This window comes from Lissotriton vulgaris, chromosome 5, assembly GCF_964263255.1.
Source record: "Lissotriton vulgaris chromosome 5, aLisVul1.2, whole genome shotgun sequence".
Classification (NCBI taxonomy): Eukaryota; Metazoa; Chordata; class Amphibia; order Caudata; family Salamandridae; genus Lissotriton; species Lissotriton vulgaris.
Window position 1 is genome coordinate 1962937955 of NC_141693.1, and position 21229 is coordinate 1962959183.

The window sequence follows — 21229 nt, forward strand, 5'->3', positions numbered from 1 at the left end:
TTAGCAGTGGGCAGTGGATATTATAGTATCCAATTTCAAAATAATTCTACAAATAGCTGCAGTTCAACTAGTCGTTACTAGATATCCCTCACAAGTCAAATGCAAAAGCATTGAAACCCTTTCATGAAGCTTTCGCATTTGACTTGTGAGGGACATCTAGTAACAACTAGTGGCACTGCAGCTTGATGTAAGAATAATTTCAATGCTTTTGCATTTGACTCGTGAGGAACATCTAGTAACGACTAGTTGAACTGCAGCTCTTTGTTGAAATATTTTGATATTGGATACTATAATATTTTCTTCCTAGGTTAGGGAGGATCCCAAAATCATCACCTCTCTCACTGCGTGCTAATTTATCAGTTTCACTTTTGTGAAAGTACTATATGCTCTTTAGCATATAAAGATAGAGATACTTATGTTATCATACCTGGCACTGTGCAAGATGCCATTTGCAATTATTACTCACGAATACTGCTGCCCCACTTTGGCGCAGCTGCAGAGTGGGGTCGTGCCTCGCTGGATCAGCAGCCTGGGCAAGGCCTGTAGCGACTGCAGCACAGGGTGGTAGACGCCCCAGTACAAACATAGGAATAGGCGGGAGAGTGAGTTAAGAGGCTGACAGGTCTGTACTGGCCCCGTGCACGGCGGGGAGTGCATGAAGAAGGTCCTGTGCTCCTCAATGGGAATTCCATGACAAATGGTGAGTGATTTACCCAGTGAAGAGTGGCATCTGCTCAACCAGACTAAGGAAGATAGACTGGTCAGTAACAAGGCTCCATTCCAGGAGATAACGGTTTACAAGCAATATTGATCCACGCATCCGGTACTGACTAACCCGTCTCCCTCTATCTAAAGGTCTTACTCATGCCCCCCACAAATGCTCGCATCTGCTTGGGGAGAAGGTGGGACCTGTGTCCTTCTGGGGGCCCTAGATGGCCTAGGGGATGCATTACTGCTGTCACATACTTGCAAACTGTATCCGCTCCTCCTGATGCCTGATGCAGCAGTGTTCCTGGGCTGTTATGGTGGAGTGACACTTAGACATATCGCCTCAGGCAACAACATGATGGGGGAAAGTGAAAGGCAAAGAAACCAAACTGCAGTTCGAAGCCAGGAGGGACTCGCCATTTTCAGAGCCATGGGTGACCCCGCAGCAGGGTCCCCCCAATAGAGAGACCTGAGCAGGATGAGGACATGAAAACGCTCCTCTGCGCCACTAAGGACATCCTAGACTCAACTAAGTATAAAATGGATAACCTGGGAGGCAGAATGGACTCCATTTCACGCACATCTGCTTCAAAGCATCCTGCCTGGTCTTTAAGGCTTTGCACGATCAAGGACCAGTCATGTTGCAGAAACTTTTTTCGTGGTACCATTCAGCGAGACCGTTATGCTCCTCCTCGGCATGTTTGGTGGTGGTCCCGAGAATCCAGAGGCTATGGATGGGTGGCCGCTCCTTTGGATACGCAACCACCAAACTCTGGAACTCCCATCTCCTGTCTTTGAGGAGTCTAAGGGTATTTTCATCTTTTAAAAGGGGCTTGAAGACCTACCTCTTCCCTAGGACAGTGTAACGGTGTGATTGTGTATCTGGTTCAGTAGAGTCAAAGCGCCAGGATACCCCTTGGGTGACAGCTTGCGCTATACAAATGTGCAATACATACATACATACATTGGAGAAACATGACAGCAGGCTGCAGGAGGAAGAGCAGAAAATCTCCAATGCAGAGGGCAATTTAGCTGCAAAAATCGAATCTCTCCTAAGTACTTAAGCTCACAGCTACCGAAAACAAAAACCTATAAGGATGCTCAAGGTGCAATAACATCCGCATTTTAGGAATTCCAGAATCCGCAAATACTGGCAGATTGGAGGATTATGTGGAAAAGATTACGGTAACACTCTACGGTGCAGAGTCCTTTTTGCGGATGCTATTAGTGAATACAGTACAATGATCACTTGTGAACAGTCCCCCACAAGGTGCACCAGTCAGGTCCATAATTACTGGCCTACTAAACTTTAGAGATCAGGATGCAACCCTACACCTGGCTTGAAAAAAAGGAAACCTGCAACTTGACGGTAACAACTTGTCACTATTTCCAGACTTCACCACTGCAGTGCAGGATGCTCTCCGTAAGTGTCTCCCATTGAAGCAGAAACTGCAGCAGGTGAACATCTCACCCAAAGTAATCTCCTTTGGAGAAAAGGAGTCACTCTCCTGCAGCTGCAGGCACTGCATCAAAGCTGACCATTCTGTTGCTCCTGTCGTTCTACAGACTTCCTGAGACTCAGCAACACAGGTGGTGGATCTGTGGCTCCCCAGAGGCCTGACCTGTCTTCCCTGCAATTTGGAGGACAGTATCCCTCGTCGGAGCTGCTGGGTCCAAACCCGGTGCACCGCATCGACTTTATGTAGCAATTTCTTGTTGGCTCTGCACTCCAAAGATCTTTGGGCTACAAGAAGCTCCAGCCTCCAGCATCTCATCCCTCTAAGAACAGAGTACTCCCTGCATCCGTTGCATCGCGGACTCCATCTCTGGTGAGCTGCTCCTGTTTGACACCGAACAACTGGACACCGACAGGCGACGTGGAACAGCTAGGGTACAGCTCCTGTTCTTCCACAGCGTCGCCGGGTCTCCACAGCTGGAGCAACAAAGTGCTCATGAACTCTTCTGACCTTTCTGCCAAGGGTGGGCATTGTGATTCCGTGCCTCCTGGTCACCTCTGAGTGACAAAGACTCTGTCCCCTCTGCTTGCAGGTTCTCCTCTTCAATAATCCACCCTTGGATTCCACCAGAGTTCTCTAGAGGCCTTTCTTCCCAAGTCGCCCATTGTCGTCTACGAGAGGTTCTGACGTCACTTCATCCCATGAATCCAGCTTCCCTGGTGCAGGTAACCTGGTTCCTGGGAGGCTCTCTGTAGGAGAGTAGGGTCTGCTTCTATGGTCACCCCCACCTTTTGCTTTTGCTTTACTGGTTTTCGACTTAGATGTGGCTATAGGCCTGCTAACCAGACCCACAGCCCAGATGCACTCTCTCTAAATTCACACCATGTACTCTAGGTACATCCACAATTGGGAATTGGTTCACCTTATCAGCCCCTGTAGAAGTGTACCCTAGGTACTCAGGGCATAGGTGTAACCAAGGCCTACCAGGGGCTGCAGCATGTATTATGCCACCCTTGGCTGGCCACTCAAATAGACACAACTGGCTGATCACTCAGCTGGGGCAAGGTCGTGTAATCACCCCTTGCTTTGGTATAGTATTCCTATATCTACCCTTATATATAGACACACAGTAACCTATAAGTCACTCCTATGGCAGGCCTTAACAATCCTGGAGGCAGAGTGCTTGGTTATATGTGAGATGGTGCTCTAGCAAGAGCTGAGCCTGTCTGCAGCTTGCGGAACCATGTCCTTATAGCTGTTCTATGATATCGCCATACCATATACTCTTAAGTGCATTATAATCCTCGCGGTTGAATGCTAACTTTGGTTTGGCTTTATCTAAACATGTCGTGTAAGGTGTCATACGCTTTGGAATACTACCCCCTCGCCAATTCTGGTGACGGGGGTAGCATTCCACCCTTCTAGCGGGAGAAGACATGTTAGTTCTGACTATCCCGGTTAAAGTTAACCAGAGCCCCAGCGTCACAAAATGGACGCTGCTGCCACAGACACAAGTCTGACCCCCTGCTGCTGGGAGTCCTTCCAGTTACGGAGGTTTGGACAATAGGTTTCCTGCCTGGAGAGGTGCGAGCACCACCCCAGACAGGACTTTGTGTGTTGGGACCGGGAGGGCTGATAAGAATGAGACACTGCCTGAGGCACACTAGGTGCTTCATGCATACCCCAGTTCAAACCGGTTGCTTTGTCCGCGAAACTGGACAAAGAAAAGGGGGTGTAACCACCCCCGTTCCTGGTCCCACCCATAGGAGGGACCTAGAAAGTAATCCAGCCCCTTTTAGTTGTATAAAGGTAGGAGCTGATTGTAGGAAGGTACCTCCTGACTATGGTTGCCCCCAACTTTTTGCCCTGTGTTTTAGCTGGTTTTTGACATAGTCGACCTGGGATCCTGCCAATCAGGACCCCAGGCCTACTGCTCTCTCTGTAAAATGGATTCCATGTACCTTAGGTACATTTCCAATTGGTACTGGGCCACCTTATCAGGCCCTGTAACTCAGGGCATAGGTGTACCCAGGGCCTACCAGGGGCTGAAGCATGTATTATGCCACCCCTGGCTGGCCTCCTAAATTTGACACAACTGGCTGCATGACAGCTGGGGCAAAGTCGTGTAATCACCCTTTGCTGTAGATATAGTATACCTATATCTAACCCTAAAATGGACACACAGATTCCTATCAGTCACTCCTATGGCAGGCCTTAACAATCCTGAAGGCAGAGTGCTTGGAATCGTGTGAGATGGTGCTCTGGCATGAGCTGAGCCTGTCTGCAGCTTGCGGAACCAAGTCCTAATAGCTGTTCCATGATATCGCATACCATATACTCTTAAGTGCATTATAATCCTCGCGGTTAAATGCTATCTTTGGTATTGCTTTATCAAAACATGTCGAGTAAGGTGTCATACGAATTGGAATACTAACCCCTCGCCAATTCTGGCGACGGGGTTAGCATTCCACCCTTCTAGAGGGACACGACATGTATGTAACTGTGAACCCCGGTTAAAGTTAAACGAAGCCTCAGCTCCACAAAATGGATGCTGCCACCACAGACACGAGTCTGACCCCCTGCAGCTGGGAGTCCTTCCAGCGAGGGGAGCCTGGACAAAGGGTTTCCTGTCGAGGGCGGTGCTAGCACCGTCCCAGACAGGGTTTTGTGTATCCTGGGTAGGCAGGGCTTTACAGGAAGGTGACTGCTGAGTGGCACCCCGGTGCTCACTACGCATAGGCCGGTCAGAGCCAGTTCCAGGGGCACACCAGCCCCTGGCCTGGGGAAAGCCCGGCATGGCAGAGGGGTGTAACCACCCCCCTCCTAGTCCCACCCATAGGCAGGACCTAGTCACCGGGTCAGCCCCCTTTTTTAGTATAAAGATGGGAGCGGGCCCCCTGTTCAAATTAGATCATCTTTGGAATCAAGACACGACTTTCTGCGAAAGACATCAAGATTTCCTTCTCAAGATTCTCCCTTGTGGCTAAGGAGTAGTCACCCTGCATCAAGCGGGCACCATCCTAAGAACACTGCGGTCTGCTGCAAGTCCTTCTTCACGAATCCGACGACCCAGCTCGACGAGACCCGGCTTCCCTGGCACCTCTGACCTCTACTCACCTCTACAGCAAAGCTGGGAACTGTGAGTGCGACGAGACCTCGAGGGACCGACGATCGCCAAGATTGCACGACTTCTTTGCAACAAGCCCACCGTGTGCTCCACTGGTGAGTGCTTTGGGGTCCGAGAAGCCCCAACCCTGAGCAGCTCCAGCACCGAAGATCAGCCCTCCAGCATCTCCACGATCTGCGTGGGGCCCTTCTGCTTTTGCGTGCTCACCGCGCTGTGTGGCTACTAGCCGGCTGGCTTGTGGCCTTCTTCACGACGCCCGACGACATCACTGCTGCTGGTCTGGTTGTTCCAGACTGGCCCTTGCTTCCTTCTTCAAGAGAGGCACCCCGGACCCTCCTGGTCCACCCCAGACGCCATTTTGAGTCCACCGCGTGGGCTTGAATTTGCCAAGGCTTTGTTGCCCAATCCTGGGTCCAGCGACGCCGACAGCTTCATCCATCGTGGGACAGCTCGCTCCTCCATCCTGGTCGCCGACAACGCCTCCTGGTCCGTGAGATCTGCGAGCACAGCGTCACCCACTCACCTAGTCGAGGTGACTACCATCCGGTGCCCTCCTGGTGCCACCTGACTACTGGCTAGTAGTCTCGAACTTGGTCCCCTCTGCTTTCAGGTGTCATCTTCCTTCGATCCAGGCTTGGATCCATCGAACTTTCCTCACTGGTCGCCTGCCAGCAACTTCTTTCTTCCAGGCTCCTGGTCCGTCTACGAGGATTCCCGACGTCTTTTGAGACATATGCAGCTGCAGCCCCTGGGCTAGGTAACTTCGGCATTTCGGTGCCCCAGCATAGCCTCACTATCCAAGGGTCAGGATCCACTTTCGTTTTCCTCCTACCAGGTCGGGTTCGCCCGAGAACACTAACTTTGTCATTACTAGCTACCATAGACTTTGTCCCGCATCACGCGTGAGAGTGCGCACTCTGCACCCGAGGCCCCTAGGCCTCCTAGAAGTAATCTGAAGATTCTATAGTCAAGTCCTAGCGATTCCTAAGCCTATTAGTACTGTACTTACCTGCTAGTAATTTCGCATTCCACTTTCAGAGTATATGGTTTTCCGTGCCCCTCGGGCATTTGTATATACTGTGCTAACTTAAGTATTTTTGTAAGAGTTTTGTGTTGTGCTTAGTACCCTGTCCTCATAAAGAGTACAGGGCTGTTGTGATTTTAATAAATACACTGTTTATTTTCATAACACTTGTGTGGTGTCCTTTCACTTGGTGTTCAAGGGGTATATGTGTGGTATACCAGCTGGCTTAACACGCCCTCTCGAGTCTTTAGCCTTAGACTGCTCGTATCCACGCTACTAGGATAGCTGGTCTATAAGGTTGACTTACAACCAATCATCAATAAGGGTTGCTGGACTGATACATAGTGTGCAGTAGAATAGTGACCACTGCATATCAGGCCACCTTCTCACACTGATTCCCAGGACTTTAGATGTGATCCTGAACTGAAACTTGAACGAAACTCTGGACCTTCGACATTCTGCTGAAGCTGAAGACTGAAGAATCTCCCTTGTGGCCAAGTAGTGACCACCCTGGGCAACCAGGCACCATCCAGCAAATCAACGGCTTGCTTTGTCAACGCTCCCGCCGGGACCCGAGCACAAAGCCTGACAGGACCAGACTTCAAGACTTCTCTGACCCTCTCTTCACGTCTGCAGTATAGCTGAGATCCGTGGAGGTGACAAGACACGTGGGACCGGTCACCTTGAAAAGTCCACAACTTGCTAACTGTGCAGCTCCTGAGGTATCCTCCAAGCTGTGCACTGGGGATTCTGAAGCCCCGAACCCGAGCTCCACCTGCACCGAAGATCAGCCCTCCACACTCCACGAGTTCTGCGTGGGGCCCTTCTGCTTGTGTTCTGCTCGACGCATTGTCCGGTTGTTGGCCCGTTGACTAGTAGCCTCTGTGATGACAATCCTTTGAAACCAACTCGCTGGTCTGGTTGCTCCAGACTGGCCCTTCCCTCCCTGCAAAGGTGAGGCCCCTCAGACCTTGCTGGTCTGCATCAGAAGCCTTCTTTGTATCCTGCGTGGGTTGCCTTTGCCAAGGCTTGTTGACTCCAATCCGGTGGTTGACCCCTCCATCTGCGAGAACCTTCGTGGGACAGCTCTTCTCCAGCACTTGGTCGTCCTCGACGCCTCCTGGTCCGCGTGGCTGAAGAGACAAGCTTCACGACAGCACCTGATTGCTCCTCGACGTCGTCTGGTTCCTTCCTGGTTCCACCCGGTCACTGGCTAGTGACTCAGACTCTGTCCCCTCTGCTTTCAGGTCCTCTTCATCCTTGATCCGCCCTTGGATCCATCCAGACATCTTCCTCCTGGTCGTCTGCAGCATCTTTCTTCACAGGCTCCATAGACTTCAACGGCGAAACCCGACACATCTTCACACCTATGCACCCGCTTCCTGTGGGTGAGGTAACGTGAGTACTTCGGTGCTCCCATGGGTATTGACTATCCAAGTGTCTAGGTTTTTTGCTGTTTCCTTCTAGCTAGACCGGAAGTGTCCTGAATCCTTCTTTTTCTAACTGCTAAGTTCCCATTGACTTAACATTGACTCACGCGTGTGTGTAAAGACACTGCACGCGCCGCCGCCTGTGGGCCTCCTACTCCTAACCTAAGGGTCAGATAGTGTAGCCCCAGCGATTCTCTAGGCCCTAGGCCTCTCCTTTTCCCAAGTCGTGGTTTTATACCACTTACTTAGTATATGGTTTTACGCGCCCATAGGACCTAACTGTAAATTGTGCAACTTAACGTATTCTGATTAAGTAACTTGTTATGTGCTTTTGCCTCTGATCTCATAAAGAGTTCAGAGGAGTGTGTTAGTAAATAAATACATATATATTTTATATATATCCTGTGTGGTGTCCTTTCATTTGATATTCAAGGGGTTACATATGGTAAAACAGCTGGCTTTACACACCCTCAAGAGTCGTTCAGCCTAAGACTGTTCTGTCCACGCTCCCACTAGGATAGCTGGTCTATAAGGTTGACTTACAACCATCACCATAAGGGTTGTTTGGACTGGTGCAAGGTGTTCACTAGAATAGTGAACAACATATACCAGGCCAACTTCTCACACTCTCCAACCTTTTGTCCTCCAAAGGGTTTTTTCGGGGTGATCTGGGAAGGATCATTTTTCCTTAAAACTACAACTGCTACTTCTCCATTGACTTCTATTGAACACGCAGCTGTGTTTCCACTCTGTACACAGTTTCCTTGGGGTTCCTGGGCACTTACCTTGGGTGGTTCCTGGTTCTCCATGCTCTTCTAAGTCCTTTGGTCCAAGTCCCGTTCTTATTTGCAGTTCGCATTCCACTTATTTAGTTAACGGTTTGGTCTACCCTGGAGACCAGTGTATATTTGTGCTACTTACCTGATTTCTTTGAAGTATTAAAAGTGTACTGTTGATATCTCTGGATAGGAGACATACCAAGTGATAGCAATTGTGTTGTGTTAATGAATAGACTTCTGTAGTAGGGGATCTCTGTGTATAGTCATAATCTAGTGAACAGTCCCGCCCATGTGCGTGGACCCCGGCAATCAAAAATAATCTCTCAAGTTGTCAAAAACATGCAGAACTTCAAAGACACTGAAGAGAGAATTTAAAGACAAATAATGCAGCCTATATCCACAGGCTACACTGTCCAGTACTTCAACTAGAAATTCCACCAAACAAAAACCACACACAACACAGCCTGCCCAGTTTCTTCCATAGAGAAACTTGCCTCTACCATTAAAAGACTCTGGAATGATAGAGAGGAAGACATGGACAGACAAGCCCCATAGGCTGCCATTATGTGGCTTAAATAGGATACTGTGCCTTTAAGAGAACTTTCCAGAACTTCTCCCAGTATCCCAGAATGCACAGCAGGTCCCTTTTACTTTCAGTTCTTTTTTTCCGGCTCCTGCTAACAGGGCCCTGGCATTGAGCTCTCCCTTTTTCAAGGGTTTATTGGATTTTTGTTCACTTTTTTGATAAAAGTGTTTGCAGTTTATATATCTTGGTGTTTCCCTTCACTCCTGTGTGTTTGTTCAGGCTTTTTAGGGCTCTAAAATGCCTGCTCTTTTCGACAAATGCCCAGCATGTGGAAGGAAGAAGTCCAAGACTGATCCACACGACGTCTGCATTATCTGTCTCCCTGAAGCACATGTCCCTGAAGAATGTGACATCTGCCAGCACCTTTCAGCAAGGACCCTGAGGGAAAGGCTGAAGATTAGGCTTCAAGGCCTGGAGGAGAGACGACTGCAGGCTGCAGGTGGGGCTGGGCAGGCTGGGAAGGTTCCTTCTGCCTCTGCTGAGGCCTCTGGGGGGCTCCCCAGAGGCAGGAAGACCAGCAAACGGTCCCGGTCTCCGTCGGCGTCGATTGCATCGACGACGACGTCGAGAGGGATGACGACGGTGTGTTCCCCATCTCCCCGGGGCTCCGGGTCCAGACGGCGTGAAGATTCGACGTCGAAGGGCCTGGGTAGGGTGCCGTCGAGACCACCGTCGACGGCGTCTTCGTCGTCGTCGTCGTCAGCGTCGAGCTATCGGCGTCGAGGCGACACCGCCAGTCGCCGTCGAGAAGACGGTCGGCATCGAGGGGATCCTCGACGTCGAGGACCTCGAGAAAGTGGTCGGCGTCAAGAAGGAGTCGTCACTCGTCGTCGAGGATGGACCGTTCGACATCGCAGAGGCGGCGCTCGGCGTCGAGGAAGAAGAGATCGACGACGCGGAGGCGGCGTTCGACGCCGGAGTCGCGGAGGTGACATTCGACGCCGGAAAAGCGCCGCTCAGCGTCGAGAAGGAAGAGATCGGCGTCTCGGAGTTGTTCCAACTCTCCTAAGCAGCGCAGAAGGAGTTCTGGCGCCAGAAGTCACGCTGGGTCCGGTGGAGGGCGCCGGAGACGGCGATCACCTACTGGAAGGGCTGGTTCACAGTCTCCTTCCCCGAAGAAGTCACCGGGCTCGGTGTACTCGGTGGTATATACACCACCTCGGCCGAAGGCTCCCCCTCCTCCTGTACCTAAGGAGGATCCTCCCATCAACCCTCCAGTACCACCACTTCCTCCCTCAGGACAACCACCACCACCGCTTCCGCCGCATGGGCCCGCCCCTCGGTCGGAGATACCTCCTGTTCCTCCGCCAAGGTCGGCGTCACTGCCTCCTCTTCCTACACCGCCTAAGGGGACGCCTAGACCAAAACCCCAGGATAGGCCATGGAAGACGCCTCCACGGAAACCTGCGGAGCGCCCACGAACTGGGAGGTCGCGCTCTCGTTCCAGGAGGAGGGAACGATCGCGCAACAGGTCATCCACGCGGTCGAGACGCCGCCACAGGAGGCACAGGTCTCGCTCCCATACGAGGTCCTAAGGGACCAGGGACTACTCTCCGACTTTGTCGGGGTCACTGGAGACAAGGGTGTCGCTGGTTGATGATCTGATGGCTTTTCACAATGTCCCGTTTAGAGGTGCAGCAAAATTGGGCATCTCGTTGACGGTGCCCATGCCCAAGACATCGGTAATTTTCGAGACGCTGCACCAGAAACATCTGTCTCGTCCATTATTGCCACTGGTACCGGGCCTGGAGGAACCAGACATTGGACCTTTTTCTCACCCCGGCGGTGATTAAGGCGGCCCCCTCGAGACTACAGAAAAAATACCGGGCTCCCGATTCTGATCCGGCTTTTCTAAGAGTGGAACCTCCTCCAGACTCTGTGATAGTGACTGCGGCTCTCAAAAAGCATGCTACCACCCCATCATCCACAGTCCCCCCAGATAAAGAGTCTAGATGGATGGATTCGGCTGGGAGGAAGGTGTGTGGAACGTCGGCGACCTCCATGAAGGCTGCGAGTGCCACAGCCTTGTTGGGACGCTATGACCGTGCCCTCTGGGACTCCCTCCAGCAGTTTGTGGAACACCTGCCTCGTGACAAGAGGGAAGATTTCCAGGAGGTATTAAAAGAGGGGATGTTGGTGGCGAATCAGGTCATCAGCGCTGCAGCCGATTCTTCCCTCTTGGCGGGGCATGGCTTCTGCCATGGGAGTAACCAGCGACGACACCCCTGGTTCCGCCTTACGTCACTGAAACCTGACGCACAGCAAAGGGTTGCCAATCTTCCATTCTCTGGCGAAACCCTATTTGGGAAACATGCGGATGACGAAATGGCCCGCATGAAGGCGGAGGCCGAAACACTCACGGCTGTGGGTCTGGAAAAGCCCAAAGAGACAAAGAAATCGTACCGCCCGTTCCAGAGACGGTTCGGTGGACAGGGCAGAGGGCGAGGCCAAGCTTCGGGACAGCAACAGCAACAACAGCAGCAGTTCCGAAGGCCGTTCCAGAAGCGCCCGAAGGGCAGAGGCGGCCAACAGTCGGCACCAGCGACCAAAGGCCCGGCCGGGTCTAGTCCCTGAGCGCTTACTTCCTCCGCATCCGTTAACCACTCCGGTGGGGGGAAGCATTAAATTTTTTCTGGCAGAGTGGAGAAAAATTACTCAGGACAAGTGGGTGCTGAATATTGTTTGCATTGGATACAGTCTTCGGTTCACCAGCCCGCCTCCAGCAATTCCACCGGTCAGCTCGCAGTTTCAGCTGCGCGAGCTCCAGGCAGAGGCCGATATCCTGTTAAGGAAAAGGGCGATAGAAGACGTACCTCTGTCTCAGAGAGGAAGAGGTTGTACTCCCGGTTCTTTCTGGTTCGCAAGAAGGACAAGAACGAGTTCAGGCCCATTCTGGACTTGCGACAGGCAAACAAGTGGATTCGCAGAGAGATGTTTTGCATGCTGTCGTTGCATCAGATTTATCCTCAGTTGCAACAGGGAGACTGGCTATGTGCTATAGACCTACAGGATGCGTACTTCCATGTGCCCATTGCACAGAAACACAGGAAGTTCCTGCGATTTCAAGTCGGCACCAATCATTATCAATACACAGTACTGCCATTCGGACTAAAGTCGGCGCCGAGAACATTCTCGAAGCGCATGGCGTGGTAGAAGCACATCTGAGGAAGAACAAGGTGTTCGTCTACCCGTACCTGGACGATTGGTTGATCAAGGCCTCCTCCTTCTCGGAAGCTCGAGCACACTTCCAGAAGACGTGCGTTCTCTTGAACAAGCTGGGGTTGCACATCAACATGTCCAAGTCTGTCCCGACTCTGGTCCAATGCATACAGTACTTGGGAGCCTCCATCAATACGCTGTCAGCAAACGTGTCTCCTTCGGAGGAGCGACGATTATCACTCCTTCGGAAGGCTCAGGCTCTTATGGCCACTCCATCTACAACAGTGAGGTGTCTTCTCTACTGGGATCGATGGCCTCCTGTATCTTCCTGACGCCACACGCACGACTGCACATGAGACCGTTGCAAGAGTGCTTGGAGGACCAGTGGGATCAGAGGAAAGGATCTTGGGACGACAAGATACAACTGTCTCTGCATGCTCTTCAGTCTCTGAAATGGTGGTGTTCAGCGGAGAATCTCCTCAGAGGGGTCCCCTTCCACAAGGACATTCCCACGCAGACTGTCGTGTCGTGCGGTAAGGGACGACGGTGGCAGCATCTCCCGACCCCGCTTGGCGCCTACCTCATTGTCGAAGCGGAAACGCTGCTGCTGCTACTGCAGAGTGACTGTCATTGAGTAAATAATTGAATCGTCACTAGAATTGCCCCGTACTCGCACTCGCTATTTTAAACTTGATTGTGGTTTTAAAATTGATTATAGAATTTTAAAATACCCTGCACTTGCCCTGATAAAATGTTTTAAATTGAAATAATAATTGAGAAACTTGCGTGGGAAACTCAATGAGTCTTGCTCATCATTCAAGTCTGCCCGCCCCGGTCCGACTCGGTAACCTATACCGTTGAGCGGAGGGCGGGGCAGACAAGAGCAGGACACGCCCAGGGAGGCGAGCGGTTAGCGCTCCAGCTCTCCACTTGACAGGGCTATATAGGCAACGAGGAGGCAGTGTAATCTTGCGGTAAGGGACGACGGTGGCAGCATCTCCCGACCCCGCTTGGCGCCTACCTCATTGTCGAAGCGGAAACGCTGCTGCTGCTACTGCAGAGTGACTGTCATTGAGTAAATAATTGAATCGTCACTAGAATTGCCCCGTACTCGCACTCGCTATTTTAAACTTGATTGTGGTTTTAAAATTGATTATAGAATTTTAAAATACCCTGCACTTGCCCTGATAAAATGTTTTAAATTGAAATAATAATTTAGAAACTTGCGTGGGAAACTCACTGAGTCTTGCTCATCATTCAAGTCTGCCCGCCCCGGTCCGACTCGGTAACCTATACCGTTGAGCAGAGGGCGGGGCAGACAAGAGCAGGACACGCCCAGGGAGGCGAGCGGTTAGCGCTCCAGCTCTCCACTTGACAGGGCTATATAGGCAACGAGGAGGCAGTGTAATCTTGCGGTAAGGGACGACGGTGGCAGCATCTCCCGACCCCGCTTGGCGCCTACCTCATTGTCGAAGCGGAAACGCTGCTGCTGCTACTGCAGAGTGACTGTCATTGAGTAAATAATTGAATCGTCACTAGAATTGCCCCGTACTCGCACTCGCTATTTTAAACTTGATTGTGGTTTTAAAATTGATTATAGAATTTTAAAATACCCTGCACTTGCCCTGATAAAATGTTTTAAATTGAAATAATAATTTAGAAACTTGCATGGGAAACTCACTGAGTCTTGCTCATCATTCAAGTCTGCCCGCCCCGGTCCGACTCGGTAACCTATACCGTTGAGCGGAGGGCGGGGCAGACAAGAGCAGGACACGCCCAGGGAGGCGAGCGGTTAGCGCTCCAGCTCTCCACTTGACAGGGCTATATAGCCCTCGTCGGCCCTAGCGCGCAGCGGTAGCACGCAGTGGGGGGCGCCGTAGCCTGCGCCGAAGGCCAGCCAAAGACCTGCCCGTCTGCGCCCGTCCGCGACAGGACGTGGCCGGGAGCCGGTAGCCATGGAGATTCATCCGGTACACCGATTAAGATACACTGCACAGGTACTATTGAATATATTTCACCATACTGCCAGTGAATGTCCCAGCAGGATGAAGGACAATATTGAAGGTCCATTCTCCTGTCGCCACTGTAAAACTCAATTTGAAACCCTCACGAGAATGACATATTCCACCAAACCTTGCCTTCAGAACTACCAACCGAAAATAAGGTCTCTATCTGATGAATCTACCACCACCAAGATTAAGACCACTAGTAAAAACGCCCTCAACAATAAAAACCTGCTTTGTAATATCAGGTCACTGTCAAAACATGCCGTTGAAGTATGGGATCTGATCTCCAGTAGGGAACCAGACCTATGCTTCCTAACGGAAACCTGGCTCAAACCCCACCTAATTCCCGTTATAACACTGGGAATCCCAACAGGCTACAAATAGCCAGGGTGGACCGCCCCTTGAAAATCGGAGGAGGGATAGCGATAGTCCACAAGGAGGAAATCAATGTTACAATTCTGGACGAAATATGCACCCCTGAACTAGAACTTATGATTTTTAACCTTCAATTTTCCACTAATTCTAGCAGGAAGGGAGCGCTAATATATCGCCCCCCTGGTCCATGTAATAACACCTCTGTAACATTAATGGAAGCTTTGGCACCTCATGTATATGATAACTCAGACTTCCTCCTCTTAGGGGATTTCAATATTCACAGTGAGGTAAAAACAATTCTGAAACTAAAACTTTCATCAGTGATCTTAGCTCACTGGGCCTAAGACAGGTCAACAACGGGCCCACCCATATGGCAGGACATACGTTGGACCTAATCTTTACTAACTCTCTACAAATTGAATGCTCCCTCCCTTACCAAGTAGATTGGACAGATCACTATGTTATAGAATTCTCCACCCCCCCTACCCCACATGCCCAAAAACATCTCATCTTACCCAGTAAAAGAAGACCCTGGCACAGATTAACCCAAGACAATTTTTGCAAAGCGCTCGGAAAGCCCAAATTGAGTGGAAGCGAGAACATAGATAAAGCCCTACAGGAATATGAAGAGATGCTGCTTCACACAATAGACAAGACCATTCCATTAAGAACCTTTAAACCAAAACCCGCTCCTAAACAGGAGATATGGTTTTCGGAAAATCTCAGACTATCCAAACAAGCTACACGGAAGCTAGAAAAGAAATGGAGGGCCTCTCGCCTAGATAGCTATAAACATACCTATAAAGAATCTTTGAGAGCATACCACATAGACATTCGCTCAGCACGGAAAAACCATATAGCTTCACAGCTTTTGGCGGCCGGCAATAATTCCAAGACTCTATATCAGATCTTACTGACCTTTACTAAGCCTACAGGCTGTGAAAGTCCGGAAGTGGCCTCACAACAACTGTGTGACGACATCTCCCACTTCTTTACCCAAAAAATCGATGCCATATATGATAAAATCCTACTCTCCAACTCGGCGTTCAGAACCACAAATGACCCCACGATAAACCCTGGTAATCCAGTCCCTCCTGAGAACTCCCTCTCTGTATTTCCCCCTATTCAGATTGAGGAATTATTGGCACTCACGTCCCAGATAAAGAGTGGCTCCCCCACAGACACTATTCCTGCACGTATTATGCCCACTCTAGCTAAAGATCTAGGACCTACCATCCAGAGACTAATAAATCTCTCACTTAGCACGGGGCAAGTCCCACTTGGATGGAAAAAGGCATTGGTCAAACCTCTCAGGAAAAATACCACCATTCCCTGGAATGAGCTTAGCAATCTCAGACCAATATCCTTGCTCCCCTTCCTGGGCAAAATCACAGAAAAACACGTGAACAAACACCTGTCGAGATACATTGAATCTGCAGGAGTACTGGACCCATCACAATCCGGCTTCAGGCCCAAACATAGTACAGAGACCGCCCTAATGTCAGTCGCAGACGATCTGCATATGTACCAGGACAGGGGTTTTTCCGTCATCCTGGTACTACTAGATCTGTCTGCGGCATTTGACACCGTATCTCACTCCATCCTCATGGCCAGGCTAGAGAACATCGGCCTGAAAAATGAAGCCCTTGAATGGATAAGAAGTTTCCTAACCAAACGGACCCAACAAGTAACCATGGGCAGTTTTCGGTCAGAGGAAGTTGAGATCACCAAGGGGGTGCCACAGGGCTCATGCCTGAGCCCAACTCTTTTCAACATATATGTGGCACACTTGGCTAACATCTTAAGAGCATATGGATTTGTTCCAATATCCTATGCGGATGATACTCAACTCCTCTTTCCCTTCAAAACCTTGACTCCCGAGGTTAGGAACGCCTTCTCCCTGGGAATGAAAGCAGTGGCACACTGGATGTCCTCCAACTTTTTACAATGCAATGTTGGAAAGACGGAAGTCATGTTGTTTGGGGGGGCAAGACGACTCTGGACTCCGGACTGGTGGCCACAAGACCATGGCCCAGTACCGGAGCCGAAACCAACTGTTAAGAACCTGGGAGTCCGGCTGGACCAGGAACTTTCCCTCAAGCAACATGCCAACCAGGTGGTGGGATCCTGCTTCCACATAATCGGCATGCTACGTAAAATCTTCCCCCTCCTGCCAGATGCCAGTAGAAGGACACTGGTACAAGCCCTAGTCATGAGTCGTCTAGACTATTGTAACGGCCTGCTGCTATCTGCCAATGAGGGAGTCCTGACAAGACTGCAGGTAGTCCAGAACACGGCTGCTCGTCTGGTCCTAAATGCGCCCCCCCGTTCACCTTCTAAGCCCCTACTGGAAAAACTCCATTGGCTACCTATCAGACAGAGGGCTAAATTTAAGGTATGCTGTACCATACATAAAAGTCTTAATGGTATGGATCCTGCATATCTGGCCACCAAATTTGTCCCCTACAAACCCTCCCGCTCACTTCGCTCGAGCGAACAGGGCCTTCTAGAAGTACCCAGAGCAAAGAAGGCAAGACAGGGCAGCAAAGCCCTCTCAATAGCAGGCCCGTCCCTCTGGAACAGTCTCCCCAACACCCTAATAATAATAATAAAACATTTATTAAGCGCATGGCTGCACAACTGTGTATCCCCGCGCTAATTGCTGAAAAATCTCAACCGAGAATCAAGTCAAAGGAAAAGAGGTACATACCCTGAGGCTATGTACTGAATACCTTCCTTTCAGGAAAATGCTAAAGACACTCCTTTTCAGTTTCTAGACAGCTAACGTTCTCCTGAACGCAATGTGGCAGATGTCAAAAGCGCGGAGATACTCCTATGGGAGTCGACGCCAGCGCTATACAAGCCTGTATAAATAAATAAAATGCTTCTCTCCCTGGTTGGGGGGCGCACTCCGGAGACTTAGAGATTCAAGGTACGTGGTCCCAGATGGAGGCCACGTATCACATCAATTTCCTGGAACTCAGAGCTGTTCACTTGGCACTGAAGGCCTTTCTTCCGTCCTTTCAGACCAACTCTCTGCTTGTACAGACAGACAATACGACCACGATGTATCACCTCAACCAACAGGGGGGTTCGAGATCACGCACTCTGTCACAGGATCCGCAGGGGATCTGGCACTGGCATCTGTTCAGAGGACTGACGATAACGGCTACCCATCTGCCAGGTGTGCAGAATGTTCAGGCGGCTGCACTGAGCAGACTGATTCAGGAAAACCACGAATGGGTCATAAACGACGAAGTACTAGGAGAAGTCTTCGCAAGGTGGGGGACTCCAGACGTAGATCTGTTCGCCACCGCCGAAAACAGCAAATGCCGAGACTTCGCCTCCAGGTACTACCAGCAGAGGACGCTATGGAATGCGCTATGGATCAACTGGTCGAACAGCTTTCTGTACACTTTTCCACCCATTCCCCTGATTCCGGCGGTACTCATCAAGCTGGCCCGGTCCAGGGCTCGGATGATACTCATTGCCCTGGAATGGCCCAGACAGTGGTGGTTCACGGACCTGCTTCACCGGTCTCTCCTTCCTCACATACGGCTGCCGTGCAGGCCGGACCTTCTCACGAAGTTCGGGGGGCAGATGTTGCACCCCAACCTCTCGTCTTTGAGTTTGGCGGCATGGCTCCTGAGATAGTGCAATATGGCCATTTGAATCTGCCCGAAGATTGTATGGACTTCCTATGCTTACAAGTGGAAGAGGTTCTGTATCTGGTGCAAGTCCAAGAACTATGACCCGACGACGTGCAAGGAAGACGTCATCCTTCCTTACCTTCTACATTTGGCGCAGTCTGGACTTAATGTTCATTCCATTAAGGTTCATCTCGCTGCATTGACTGCCTACAGGAAATGCCCTTCACAGACTTCCTTCTTCCAGATCCCTGTGATCAAAGATTTTTTGGAAGGCTTGAAGAAAGTGTTCCCTCCTGTCAGGCTTCCTTCGGCTTCATGGGAATTGAATGTGGTGCTGTCCAGATTGATGAAGGAGCCTTTTGAACCTATTCAAAAGGCTTTGTTGCAGCACCTGTCCTGGAAGGCGGCGTTCCTCGTGGCCATTACATCGGCCCGCAGGGTGAGTGAAATTCAGGCGTTGTGTTGCCAAGAACCTTATACTGCATTTCATGCTGCTAAGGTTGTTATGCGTACTCACCATAAATTTCTTCCCAAGGTTATTTCTGATTTTCATGTCAAGCAGACCATAACATTGCCTACGTTTTTTCAGAATGCTTCATCTCCAGCGGAAAGGTCTCTACATTCCCTGGATGTTAGGAGGGTGCTTAAATTTTATCTGGATAAAACCAAAGATATTCGTAGGTCGAACCAATTATTTGTCAATTATGGATCGGTCAGGACGGGTCTTGCTACCTCTAAGCAGTCCATCTCTAGGTGGATTGTGTCCTGCATACAGTTGTGTTACCAAAAAGCTAATAAGACCTTAGGGGGTAAACCTAAGGCTCATCCCACCAGGGGAAAAGCTGCCACGACAGCTTTGCTCCGTAATTCCGATTGCGGAAATCTGCAAGGCGGCCACTTGGAAGTCGGTTCATACCTTTCCTAAGCATTACTGTCTGAACACTGATGCCAGGGCAGATGCTCAGGTTGGGCAGGCTTCGCTGTGGAATTTGTTCGCACAATAGTGGTGTTAATTTTCTTCTCTCCACCGCCGCTTTGGTGTGGGGATGGGCTTGCCATTCTATTCACTAGATTATGACTATACACAGAGATCCCCAACTACAGAAGGTGTAGTTTCTGTCCTGTAACTCCAGTTCTGTAGTAGGGGTATCTCTGTTATAGTCATAAGCGCCCGCCCTTCTCCACGGTGGAGAAAGATTTTCATGTAAGGAATGCTACAGGTCTGGCGTGCTACGCCTTCAAAAAGAACTGAAAGTAAAAGGGACCTGCTGTGTATTCTGGGATACTGGGAGAAGTTCTGGAAAGTTCTCTTAAAGGCACAGTATCCTATTTAAGCCGCATAATGGCAGCCTATGGGGCTTGTCTGTCCATGTCTTCCTCTCTATCATTCCAGAGTATTTTACTGGTAGAGGCAAGTTTCTCTATGGAAGAAACTGGGCAGGCTGTGTTGTGTGTGGTTTTTGTTTGGTGGAATTTCTAGTTGAAGTAATGGACAGTGTAGCCTGTGGATATAGGCTGCATTATTTGTCTTTAAATTCTCTCTTAACTGTCTTTGCAGTTCTGCATGTTTTTGACAACTTAAGAGATTAATTTTGATTGCCGGGGTCCACGCACATGGGCGGGACTATTCACTAGATTATGACTATAACAGAGATACCCCTACTACAGAACTGGAGTTACAGGACAGAAACTACTCCTTATTTTTCATAAACACTGTGTCATTCTTTCTCATCTTATTTACACTCTCGATCAAATGTTGTAAAACAAGCTGCTTTACACTCCATTAACCCCTTCGATGCTGATGACGAGCTCAGCTCGTCATCAGCCACGGGGGGCGTGTGCGGATGATGAGCTGAGCTCGTCATCTAACGCGGCTTTTACAAAAAAGCCGTGTAGCGGAAAAATAACCGCCGCGGCGATGCGGTTAAGATAAGCCTGAAGGCTGCTCTCCACATCTACTACTTTGAGAGCTTTTAAGGTTATCAAAGACCACTAAAATCACTTTAAGCTTATCCTGTATTAGTGCATCACTTTCTTAAGTGTGCACCATATAATAAGCCAGCCTCCTACAGTCCATGACCCTACCCCATCTAGAGGTGGGAGGTGACTGCCGGGGCCAGCCAGCCTTTAACAGCCAATCGTCGAGGTAGAGAAATATTGGGACCTCTGACCTCTGCAGATATGCTGTAACCACGGCCATCACTTTCGTGAACACCTGAGGGGTTCTGGTGAGGCCGAAAGGGAGTACAGCAAACTGAGAGTGGTCAATCAATCAATCAATCAATCAATCACAGGCATTTATATAGCGCACTACTTACCCGGAGGGTCTCAAGGCGCTGGGGGGGGGGGGGGGGGGGGAGTGCTGCTACTGCTCGAATAGCCAGGTCTTGAGCTTCTTCCTGAAGGAGAGATGGTCTTGGGTCAGGCGCAGGTCGGTCGGTAGGGAGTTCCAGGTCTTGGCGGCCAGGTAGGAGAAGGATCTACCTCCTGATGTCTTTCTTCGGATGTGGGGGACGGCGGCGAGGGCGTGGCTGGCTGATATGAGATGTCGTTTGGGAGAGTAGAAGTTGATGCGGTTGTTGAGGTAGCTCGGGCCTTGATCGTGTAGGGCTTTGTGTGCGTGGGTGAGGAGGCGGAAGGTGATTCTTTTGTTGACGGGGAGCCAGTGCAGGTCTCTCAGATGTCCGGAGATGTGGCTGTGTCGTGGGATGTCGAGGATGAGTCTGGCTGAGGCGTTCTGGATCCGCTGGAGTCTCTTCTGGAGCTTGGCGGTGGTTCCGGCGTAGAGGGCGTTGCCGTAGTCCAGTCGGCTGGTGACGAGGGCCTGGGTGACCGTCTTCCTGGTCTCGGTGGGGATCCACCGGAAGATCTTCCGTAGCATGCGCAGGATGTTGAAGCATGACGAGGAGACGGCTTTGACTTGTCTGG

At 50.5% G+C, this 21229-nt stretch overlaps 1 protein-coding gene across 1 annotated transcript in view; it reads right to left on the minus strand.

Moving 5' to 3' along the window:
* Positions 1-21229, minus strand: part of MSH5 (mutS homolog 5) — a 1348607-nt gene that overhangs the window by 784958 nt on the left and 542420 nt on the right. The gene's annotated exons all lie outside the window — the stretch shown is intronic.